The sequence below is a fragment of the Aotus nancymaae genome, unplaced genomic scaffold (assembly GCF_030222135.1).
Source record: "Aotus nancymaae isolate 86718 unplaced genomic scaffold, 86718_ANA_hifiasm-v0.15.2.pri h1tg000003l, whole genome shotgun sequence".
NCBI classification, from domain to species: domain Eukaryota; kingdom Metazoa; phylum Chordata; class Mammalia; order Primates; family Aotidae; genus Aotus; species Aotus nancymaae.
Genome location: NW_026988414.1, coordinates 39,598,148 through 39,610,617, shown reverse-complemented (window position 1 = coordinate 39,610,617; position 12,470 = coordinate 39,598,148). Strand labels below are relative to the sequence as shown.

Below are 12,470 nucleotides of genomic sequence, written 5' to 3'. Positions count from 1 at the left end.
TCTGGCATGGTGGTGTGTGCCTGTAATCCCAGCTACTCAGGAGGCTGAGTCAGGAAAATCACTTGAACCTAGGAAGCAGAGGTTGCAGTGAGCCGAGATCATGCCACTGCACTCCAGCCTGGGTAACAGAGTTTCCATCCAAAAAAAAAAAAAAAGCACTGTTAAATTTTCTGGCATTAAAATTGGCCAAAGAGATATCCTAAAATAAAGTGAAAAGAAGAAGAGATATTTATAACATATAATGAACAAAAGGCATACCTAGAACCTATAAAGAATAGCTAATATGATTTTTGGGGTTTTTTGCTTTTTTTAAAAAAAAATTAATATAGTGACAGAGTCTCACTCTGTCATCCAGGCTGGAACATAGTAGTATAATCACAGCTCACTTCAGTCTCAACCTCTTGGGCTCAACTAATCCTCCTGCCTCAGCCTCCTGAGTAGCAAGGACTACAGGCATGCAACACCATATCTAGTTTTTAAATTTTTTGTAGAGACAGGGGTCTCACTGTGTTACCCAGTTACTCAAACACCTGGGCCTAAGTGATCCTTTCACCTTAACCTCTCAAAGTGCTAAATTACAGGTATGAGCCACAATGTCTGGCAGAGATAAGCTAATATGAAAAAGGCAAACAACTAAATTGCAAAACGGGCAAAATACTTGAACTGGCAATTTAGAAAAGAGGACGTCCAAATGCCAATAAATATAAAAAGGGGCTCATTGGTCATCAGGGAGATGCATTAAAACTGCAATGAGATACTACACAACTACAAGATAGACAAAAAATTATAAGTCTGATAAAACCAAGTATTAGCAAAGATGAGGAACAGTGGAAACTTGTATACCCTGCTAGTAGGAGTCGTAAAAGGAGGCAAGTTTGGGAAACAGTTTAGTAATGTCTAATAAAGTTGACTGTGCACATATATATCCTACAATCCAGCAATTTTACACCTAAGAATATACCCTAGGGAAACTCTTGTGCATGGTCCCCAGGAGATATATACAAGAATGTTCATAGTAACACTGTTTCTGACAACCGAAAACTAGAAACAGCTCACATGTTCATCAGCAGTACAATGAATAAATAGTTGTGAAGCATTACTCATCAAATAAAATAAATGAGCCACAATTGCACAGGACATGGAGATGTCTCTCAAACAAAATTTTAACAGAAGAAACAATCACAAAACCAAATATATAGTAGCTTTCTATTTTATATAAGGTCCAAAAAATAGACAGAACTAAATAATGTATTATTTAGGGATGCCCACGTAGGCTATGCTATTATTTATTGCTGCCATAACAAAGCATACAAAAACTCAGTAGCTTAAAACAACCATGATTCTATTTGCTTACAATTCTATGGGCCAGGGATTTGCACCAAGAATCACTCATCTCTGCTCCATGATGTCTGGAGCTTCAGCTGGGTTGCCTCAAATATCTGAGGTCTGGTTGGAACAGTTTGACTGGGTCCATAAGTAAGGGGCCTTGGTTCTGGCTCTCAGCTAGCTTCCTCAAATCTCCTCCTTTCCACCTGGCTAGCTAGCTTGAGCTTCCTCACAGCATGGTGGTCTCAGGGCTCCAAGAAAGAATATTCCCCCAAAAAAACTTATCCCAATGTGCAAGCACTTATTAAATCTCTCTGCCATGCTTGTTAATGTCCCATTGGCCAAAGCAAATCATATGGACAAACTCAGAAGTCACTGTGAGAGGGGACTGCACTGGGGCAGAATAGAGGGAGCCATGGTTCATTTAGGGGGCCCCCAAAGTTATGGTCCACCACAGCCAAAAGTAAGAAAATAATATTCTCAAAAATAGTGGTTACCCTTCAAGATGAAAGGGGGATTCAATCAGGTAGGAGCACAAAGGGAGCTTTCTAAAATATTGGCAATGTTCTATTTCTAAACTGACTGGTAGTTAGCATAGGTTATATTTTATTCTTTAAAATGTCAGTTCCACCTGACTCAATGTTATGCAGGTATTAAAGTTTTATTTGTATACTTGCAAATCATTTACAATTTTCATTATAAGATAAGAAACAGAGAAATATGTATGTATACTGCAAAGATTCACACTATTTATTACAGCCATTGGAAAGAGAGCTAGAAGTAAACCTCCATGAGTGGTTGTGTCAGAGCAGTAGTAAAACTATGATTAATATAAATTTTATTTTTATATGTTTCTATGTTTTCCAAATTTTCCTTAATAAACACATATCACTTTTAGAATCACTAAAACTTTTGGGAGGTAAAAACAAGACTCACACCTCCCACAATTTGAAGAAACATGGAACACAGAATCTCATGAGGGATTCCAGTAACCTCTGCACTTCTCCTGACTGGCTTCGCCTTGTCATTCCAGTACTTTTTCATTGTGGCTACCAGAAGTTAATTTCTGGAGCACAAGGTATCCCAGGCTTTTCAGAGTAGACTCTGATAAAATTAAATCAGAACCACTTGAATTCATTCTTGGACATGAATAGTATTGCTAAGTCCTCGATTCGGTGCTCAAATGGGAACTGTCAGTCAGAAACAAAAGGGGCAAAAGGGGACAGAGAGTGATGAATTGAGGTGTCTTGCAGCCTCTCTATTTTAAATCACAAGATACTGAGAATTTGGCAGAGTGGACTTTTTCTGCAAGTGATCTACAAATGTTCCATCTTCTCTGATTTCAAATCATAATTGGAGGAAGTCGACTCTAAGACCTGTAAGAAGTTACAGAGGAGGAGGGGAAAGCAACCAACAGCGAATACCTTAAGAACTTGGACTCTGCTGTCCACCTCACTGTACGACCTTGTACAGGCTCCTCCACCTCTCCAGGCCTCAGTTTCCTCATTTCTAAACTGGGGACTTAATAGTGCTATCCCTTAGGGTTGCTGTGAGGAGGGAGTGAAATGGTAAATGTAAAGTGATTTGCACAGAGTCCAGAACATGAAAAGCACTCAATAAACTATGGCATCTCCCACTGTCAGGCCACGTTAGGCACCCACACAGGTCGCAGCAGATGCCTAGGTATGGGCCAGCACTCTGCTGAGAGCATCACATACAGTCAGCATTTTATATCACATCTGACCCTCATGGTACCTAGAGATTAGATATTATTTTCCCTATTTTACAGATGAAAAACCAAACAGAAGATCTGAACATCTATAACCCGCCCAAGGCCGCAGATCTCCTGAATAGCAGAGCAATAGTTGAAGTTAAAGCTGTTTCCAAGGCTTCTCAGAATCTAGTGGACAGGAGAGGAGGGCTATACACTTTGAGAAAATACTCCCATGTCTTTTTGTTCACGGTACCCACTATTGAAAGTAAAACTCAGAAATGTTTCGGGCTGATGTGAATACATGTAAGTAACAGGCATTGTGGAATCAGAAGACTGAGAAACTACTAATGTCTGCAAATTACAGTTACCAACGTGGCCAGCCCTAAAGACTGAACTTCAATGTGGAGGGGTCTTTAAAACCTCAAGGATCTGCTCCCAGACCTACTTACATGGAGAAAAACGCTGCCTGGGTCATCTCAGAATCTTGTAAATGTTTACATTGGCTTTGGACCTGATATTCCTTTCATATGATGGGATGGAGTGAGGAAAGGAGCACAGAGGACAGACAGAGGCAAAATTGCTCCCCTTCACCAAGGCTTATGGGGAAAAGGAAAATGAACTTGCCTTTCCCAAGGAGTCCCACCTCCTCACAGGCCAGGAGCTATTCCATTCGTAGGCAGGATTTTAGGAGAAACAAGTCTTCCTGGAACAAGGCTGGGTACAAAGAAATAAAGCAATGAGCGCAGGCCTACCTTTTTCTTTCTTTTCCTTGTCCATTTTCAGTATGACTTCGCTGGCAATACTGAACTGGAAAGCAAGAACGTATGCAGCTTTGCACCGTTTGAGATTGTTGTTAAGACTGCAAGCTGGCTCAGGCCCTTCTTCCTGGTGTTCTCTAGCGCCCCAGTGTGCTCCTGGGAGCTAAAGCCAGAAAGGTTAAACTGCCTCACTCTCCAGGCCTAAATGACTTCTCCCACCCTCTGCTATCAGTCACCCCACTGAGGGCAGAAATTGGAGAAGGACATTTGCCCTAAGGCTCACAGAAATCCCACCTTTAAAAAATTCTCCATAACCAGGGTATTATCCCTCCAAAAAACATTCATTTTACATCTTTAAGGAATTTCATCTTCCTCAATTCCTTCGCTCAGCCTTAAGCACACCTTCAAATCCTTATGCAAAGGACTCAGGGAATTCAGGTGAGTTCCCCTGAGCTATGGTTTCCTCTAAGGAGCAGATGTTGCGCATTAGAACTAATAGGCTTCAAGTAACAGCAGCAAGACTAATATCTTCTGCTAATAATGCTGTGAGTGACTTGAGTTTCCAATGAGCTATTATTTGTAGAAAGACATTGACTTTACTCTTGGATTCTTGAAGTACTTGACTGATCTGAGTTAATTAAGCCACATAAGCCTCCTGAAGGGCAGAGAGAAGACCCAGGAAGAAAAAGAGGAGGGAGGAGAACAGGAAAGCATTGACTAACACTAAGATGCACTTCCCTGCTGGTCCAATAATGTTATAGCAAGTGGATCTCACTACTGCAGCCAGTGAAACCCCAGGGAAATTTACAGGTCCTTTGTAACAACAGAAATTGACAGTGATTAAAATATTATAATCATAAAATACTTAGAGCTCAAAGTGTCCTTAGAGATCATCTGGTATAATGCCTCATTTGAAGACTGAAAAAAGACAGCTGTTTCACTAACTGAGAAGGGAAGACAGCCCTGCTGACCCTCAAGACTCTCTCTGGGCTGCTGGAAATGAGCTAACTGGGACCTTGGACTGATACTCCTTGCAGTAGGAGTGGCTTTGCCCAAACTAACTTCCCCCAGGACCAGGGGAGCCAAAGACTCCAGGGGCTTCGGGAAGCTCCCTAAAGAGCTGCACCTAAACATTGACCTGGTTTAGCATCTGAATGGAAAGTATTTGTTACTCAGTAACAAGGCTGGCCCATTAAAAAGGAGAGCAACAGAGGGTGAGGTTCTTTTGCTAGAGCGCAGTCCCCAAATGCATCCAGCTGCACCTTGGCCCAAGATAGGGTGCTGGAGATAAGTGGGTGCCTCTTCTCACCCTTCTCCCAGTCAGTTCCAGCCCCTGCCAGAAATGCTTGCTGGTGTTCACCTATAGCCTTTGCATGACACCCACTGACACATTAGCCCTTCCAGTCCTTTCCTGTGGTTTTCACTGAATACCTTATGACTATCTTTCTACATAAGTAACCATTACACAGGTAAACATTGTCTTTTAAAAAATGACTGCATAGACATACTAGAAGGTAATCCACCAATCCCCACTGACCAGATGTTTCCAATTCAGGTCCTTTCAATTATTCACAATTAAAAGCAATACAGTATGGTAGTGAACAATGTAGAGACATCTTTGCATGTTTTCTAATCATTTCTTTAGTAGAAGTTTTTAGAAGTGGAATTGCTAATTCAAAGAATATGGACTTTTAAAAGCCTTTTGATATGATCTGCCAATTATTTTTTATTTTTTATTTTTTTAGAAAAATGGTGTCAGGGTAGGTTCCCACCATGATTTTTGAGATAGATCATTATTGACTTCAAATAGTTTCCTTGTGTTTCATTCACTTTCATTCGAATAGAAGCTAATAGCCTAGTCAAATGCCAAATAGTACATTTCCCAGAAGTATGAATAAGTTGGATAACTTTCCTCACATTGTGACAGTTTTGGAGAAATAAACCCAGGTCATGACTGTCTTCATAACTCACTACAGTGAGATAAAGGTGCTTTTTCTTTATAACTCATCTTAATTTTGATAAAGATAGTTTTGGGCCGGGCGCGGTGGCTCAAGCCTGTAATCCCAGCACTTTCGGAGGCCAAGGCGGGTGGATCACGAGGTCAAGAGATCGAGACCATCCTGGTCAACATGGTGAAACCCCGTCTCTACTAAAAATACAAAAATTAGCTGGGCATGGTGGCGCGTGCCTGTAATCCCAGCTACTCAGGAGGCTGAGGCAGGAGAATTGCCTGAACCCAGGAGGCGGAGGTTGCGGCGAGCCGAGATCGTGCCATTGCGCTCCAGCCTGGGTAATAAGAGCGAAACTCCGTCTCAAAAAAAAAAAAAAAAAAAAAAGATAGTTTTGGATAGTGATAACTCCTGCATGGTGAAATTATGGATAACGGTTTTTCTTTAGTTTGCTTATCTGTATTTTCAAATATTTTTTGCAATGTCCTACTAACACTACTGCAGTTTCTCAACCTCGGCACTGCTGCCATTTGGATCCAGATAATTGGTTGCTGTGGAGCTGTCCTCTGCAGCACAGCTATTTAGCAGCATCTCCAGTGATACGGTTTGGATCCGTGTCTCCACCCAAATCTCGTGTGAATTGTAATTCCTACTATTGGGGAGGGACCTGCTGGGAAGTGATTGGATTACGGGGGCAGATTTCCCCTATGCTGTTCTCATGACGGTGAGTTCTCACAAGGTCTGATGGTTTAAAAATATGTGGCACTTCCCTGCCCCCTTCTCTCTCCTGCTGCCATGTGAAGAAGGTGCTTGGTTCCCCTTTGCTTTCCTCCATGACTGTAAGTTTCCTGAGGCCTCTCCAGAAGCAGAAGCCTGTACAGCCCATAGAACCATGAGCCAATTAACCTGTTTTCTTTATAAATTGCCCAGTCTCAGGTAGTTCTTTAGAGCAGTACGAGAATAGACTACACCTGGCCTCTGCCCACTAGATGACAGTAGCACCCCTAGTTGCAACAACCAAAAATCTCTAAATATTTCCAAATGTCTCCTACAAAGTCATAATTACTCCCAGTTGAATACCACTGAACTAATGTAATAGACAATACTGAGTAATACAATAAGATATTATATAACATTACATGATAGTATATAGTAATAATAAACACTTGTAGTGCTCTGTGCCACTCTTCCCAGTGCTTCAGAAATATCATCTTGTTGATTCTCTTCAACAATCCTTTGAGGTAGGTACTATTATTCTATCCACTTTACTTAAAAGGAAACTGAGAACAGAGAGGTTGAGTAACTTGCCCAAGGTCGCACAGCTAGAAAGTACAGGATCCCAGATTGAAACCCAAGAAACTTGAGAGCCCATGCTCACAATCATTTCCTGCAGCTGTCTCCCATCAGAAGTCTTTTTACTTAATTTACTTAAATTTCCCAACAAATCTCATAATATTTTCAAAGACACACAATAATACAATGAATGTCTATATAGTCGTCACCTAAATTTAATATTAGGTTGGTGCAAAAATAATTGCGGTTTTTGCCATTTCAAAAACCGCAATTATTTTTGCTTTGCACCAACTTAATAACTCTCAAGATTTTGCCATACTTGATTCATTTTTCCCTCTTTATTTCCTTTCTTTTCTTTATATCTTTCCTTCTCTGTCTTCTTAGAAGTAGAATCTTTCTTCCTTTCTCTGTTTCTCCTTCCCTCCTTTCTTCCTATTGTATCATTTCATCCCTTACATAGGTCATTGTGAAGTTTTAAAAAATACTAATATTTTCTGACATAGCTATCATGCCTATCACTCTAACAAAATTAGTGATTCTTTAGTATCAATTCATATTCAGATTTATTTGATTATCTCAAATTTTTATTTTAAATCTCTAAAAAGTCCAGCTTTGGACATTGACTAAGAATGAAGTGGTGATTCCCAGAATATTGCAAATCTTAAGGGAAGAAGGATGGAGTCATAGTGCATTTCAGAGGAGCTGTGCGTGGTCTGGGCTGCAAATGAAAGGAGAACGCAGACTTCCCAACAACCATAAGAACCTTGCTGTTGCTTTTGGGATATGAGTCTTAACATGATAAGGAACCTGGTTGATCATTAAAGTCAATTTTAATAACAGCAGGGAACTGGGGCTAACCTTCCGAGCGCCTCAACTCAGCTTTCTCAATGCATATTTATGATTTCATTTTAGAGCTTGTTGATTTACTTCCATTAGCCCATAAAAACCCTGACTCTTTCTTTCTGTTGTCTTTGTTACACAGTGGAAATTTCTCATGAGTCTGTGGTTAAGGATTGGCCTCCAAGGAGGGTGAAGACAGCACAGATTGGTCCTATATTATTTGAGGACAGCAGGATGAGGAGTGAGCAGGATTCTCTGGAAACAATGGAAATTACCGATACCCCCTCTGCCCCACACTGCCACCTGCTGGAGTTGGTTGGGCACAACAAGCAGGACTCCCCTAGTATTAGTTTCCTATGGCAGCTGTAAAGAGCTTGGTGACTTAAAACAAGACATATTTATTCTCTTACAGTTACAGGTGTCGCAAGTCTGACACCTAGATTTCGCCCAGTGAAAATGATTTTGCATTTCTGTTTGTTTGCCTTTTTCAGCTTGCATTTCTTGAACTCCTTGGCTCCTGGCCACTGCGTCCATCTTCTAAGTCAGCAGTGCAGCATCTTGCTTTGGTCGTCACATTGCCTTCTTCTTCTGAGTCAGGTCTCTCTCTGTCTCCCTCTTACAAGAACCCTAGTGGTTACATTTAGAGCCTACTGGGATAATCTCTCTATCTCATGGTCCTTAGTCACATTTGCAAGCCCATTTTGCCCTATAAAGTCACATTCACAGGTTCGGACATGAGGACCTGGATATCTGTGGGGACCATTATTCAACCTACCACACTTCTCTTGAGAACAACTCATGCCCAGAGTAACGCCACTTATATTTTTAGACCTCAAAGCCTTTTGTAAGTGTTTTTCACTTGATTATCCCAACAATCTTTTAAGGTAGGCAGGATCTGGGTTCCCCAGAAGCAAGGCCCTGAGGCAGGGAGTTAAGTGTAGGTGGTTTATTTAGGAGGTGACCCTAGGCAGGGTGTGAGGAAGTAAGACAGAGAGGGGAAGGAAATCACCCCGGGGTAGGAAATCAGCCAGTTACCACTGGGAAATGGGAGCACATTCCCCTGGAGACTCTGAGAAACAGTATAGTGGCCTATTTATCCCAACCATGGGCTGAAGAAGCTGGGGTTTTATCCACCAACTCCCCCCAGTCCTTGGTCGAGGGCAGCTCCTCGACCCCCATTCACTCTGGCACTTCCAGCTTTCCTTGTCCTCAAGGCCAGTGTTCTCCCTCAGCCAGATAAAGAGCTCAGAGTGACAGGAGTTTTCAGGAAGCACCCTAAGTAGAGAGGCGAATGCCAAGGGGTTAGCCCGGGCACCTGCAGTGCCTGCTAGGATCCCCATTTACCAATGAGACTCATTCATTCTTTTACCAAACATGTATTGAGTGCTTGCTTACTCTGGGCCAGACAGCATGTCAGGTGCTGGGGCTCACACACAGAGGAGGCCTCCCTGAGCTTGAGAAGCTCATGGTCTGTACGGGTGTGTGGAGAGATTAAATTGTTGTACACTATGGTAAGTGCTATGCCAGAACTATAACTATTTGTGCCAATAAAGGGTGAGTAATTAAAATGAGTTTTTAAAAATAAGGCATTATAAAATATTATAATGGAAGACCTATAAATAGACCACAAATAATATATGGAAGACCTCTGTCTAGAGGAGTCAGATAAATGTCCCCGCCATCATCATAGCCAGACACCCAAATAAGGCACTTAAGTAAAACAAGGTAAAATACCAAGTGACAGGGTCAGGTCACCTGGCTGGGGAACAGCAGAGCCAGGAGAAGCAGCTGCATTTTCTGACTCTAATAGCCTCTTTTCTTCTGACTCAGGCTAGCTCTTGTTACATTACTACAACCAAAAGAGCATTCCTAATACAGCGAGAAGGTAGGCAGGATCCATGTTTCGTGGGTTTTCAGGCTCCAGAACTAAAAATTCAAACCCAGATGAGACAGAAAGGCTAGAAGAGGGCAGACAGACATTAGGAAAATCTAGAGAAGGAACAGGCTAAAACAGGCCCAGGCTTTATTTGGCCATCACACCTTCCATCACACTAGGAAAGGACTGAGCCTACACCAGGGAGTAAGACCTTTGATGCGAAATGTGAAACATCTGTCAGTCTCAGAGACAATAACTACAGAATGTTTATGGCACTACACAAAAATTCCCATCTTTAGCCTTCAAAGTTTCAGGAGTTCCAAAGGTTCTACTCTCCTTTGAGATGGAGTCTCACTCTATCGCCCAGGCTAAAGTGTAATGGCACAATCTCAGCTCGCTGCAACCTCTGTCTCCCAGGCTCAAGCAATTCTCCTGCCTCAGCCTCCCAAGTAGTGAGACTACAGGCACATGCCACCACACTTGCTAACTTTTGTATTTTTTGTAGAGACAGGGTTTCACCATGTTGGCCAGGCTGGTTTCAAACTCCTGATCTCAGGTGATCTGCCCACCTGAGCCTCCCAAAGTGCTGGGATTATGGGTATGAGCCACCACGCCTGACCTCTATTATCCCTTTAAGGTTAGATAGCTGAAAGGAAGAAGTGAAGTAAAAGGAAGAGGAATCAGAGATGGGGGTGATGACAAAGTCTAGGGAATACACTTTACCCTCCAGCATGCAGTTTGCCCTGTTCTTTTGTTCCTCTGTTACAAGATTGGCCATGTTCCCAAATGGAAGCTGCTCTGTCAATCTGAATGTCAGAGTGAAGATGACATGGAGAAGGGCTGCAGCTGGCCCATTACAGACACGTATAATATTATGAGCATGTAGCTTTTGCAGAACTGGAGGCCTTTTGTTGTCACCACATGATCTATCTTATCCTGTCACACACACAACTGGCTCTGAGAGTGTGAGTTCTATAAAGGCAGACCATGTCATATTTGACTTGTCCCCCTGGCACCCAGCACAATGCCAAGCACACAGTAAATACTCAAGTAATATTGGATGAATGTAACCTTTCTGGATTTCATCTGTACAATGAAGAAGTTGGAGTAGATATTCTACAAGGTATCTTCTAATGCTAGCATGCCATGATTTCCATAATTTCAGAAATAAAAGGTTCTGCATCCTTCTGAAACATCCACATGCCAGTCTCATTTCAGCCTGAATTTTGCTCTTCTAATAAAAAGCCTTGTACATGGCTGTATATGCTTATGGGATTGCAAGAACTGCTTAAGATTTTAAAATCCAAGTGCAATCAGTCTGTAAGGGCAAGAATAAATACTAAGAACACCTTATCTGTCTCTGAGTATTGTGACCCTGAGTGATGTCTCCAATCCCTACCCACTGTTGCTGCTGACTTGGGCAAGTATACCTGCTGTTCAAAGACCATCTGAAATTACCTCTAAGAAGGAATTGATTTGAAAACGTGGCTTATAATTAAACAGTAATTGAAGTTTCCTGTGGTTTTATGCATGGGTATTATCTAATGCCTAAGTAGATAAACTGCATGGCTTAAAAATCAGAAAAGAATTAGATGTTTGTACAAGTGAGAAGAGGTCTCCACTCAGCAGTCTTCCTTCTTTAGGACCCAACTGATTTCCAGCACTATTTTCGAAACACCTCCACAACACTGACATCAGCTCAACCCTGCAGAAGTAACAACAAGAGAACCAAAGAATATTAGAGCCAAAATGAATCTCACCCAGCACCTCATTCAAAGTCTTTGTTTCATTAAGAAGTTGAAACACAGGAAGGTAAAGTTATTTTCCTAGGGTCACCACTAGAAGAGGGGGTAATAAAGGGACTTAGGAGGTAAAATTATAAAGACTTGGGTGACTTACTGGATGTAGGCTGTCAGGGAGAGAAAGGAGTAGAGGACAATTGCAAATATTCTCAGTTGGCAAATGGAAGGGATGATGGAGTTGGGTTTAGAACATAATCCCAAAGGACACAATCCCAAACCCATAATCCCTAATGTTGAAATCCCCACAGATCAAAATAGCTAAAGTCTAAATCCCTGAAGTCTAAAATCCCTAACAAGTGTGAAGTGTCTGCATAGCATCTGCATTAGAGATATCAAGCAGACAGCTGGATATTATAGATTTAGGGCTGAGGGAAAAGGACAAAGCTAAGAGAGTCGTCAACCTATCCAGGCTGTTTGGGGCTATTATAGAATGAGAAGGAAGAGAAATCAGGAAAGGGGGAAGCAAGAACAGAACCCACAGAAAATCAGTATCTAAGGGGTTTGTCAAAATAAAAAGAAACAAAATAGGAGTTTACAAAGTAGGCTACAAATGAGTGACCAGGGAGATGGGAAGAAAACCAGGATAGAAAGGTGTCAGTAAAAGACAGGGTTTGAAGAAGGGAAATGTTTTCAGTAGTTGTAACACACGCAGCGAGCTGCTTCCCCAGTATTCATTCTCCCTTTCCCTTTAGTAACAAAACCCTTTTTTCAGAGCATCAGTGGATCTGGCAAATAAATAAACAACAATTTCCCAGGTTCCTTTGTATCCCAAAGCTCATCCATCTTTTGTTGATTATAAGCAGATGCCTATCTACTTGGTGGGGCTGCCAGGAAAATTATTATTGTCCTCATACAAGTGGCCAAAGAACTGGCACCCCACTTTTACCCTTGCATTTTCTCCTTTCTTCCCTC

General features: G+C 41.7%; 1 long non-coding RNA gene across 1 annotated transcript in view; it reads right to left on the bottom strand.

Moving 5' to 3' along the window:
• The window catches only part of LOC105718778 (uncharacterized), a 160,398-nt gene extending 156,511 nt beyond the window's left edge, over positions 1-3,887 (bottom strand). The window contains exon 1 of the long non-coding RNA XR_001107825.2: positions 3,793-3,887. This is a non-coding gene — a long non-coding RNA (uncharacterized LOC105718778). The remainder of the gene's footprint in view (positions 1-3,792) is intronic.
• Between the last annotated feature and the right edge of the window lie 8,583 nt (positions 3,888-12,470).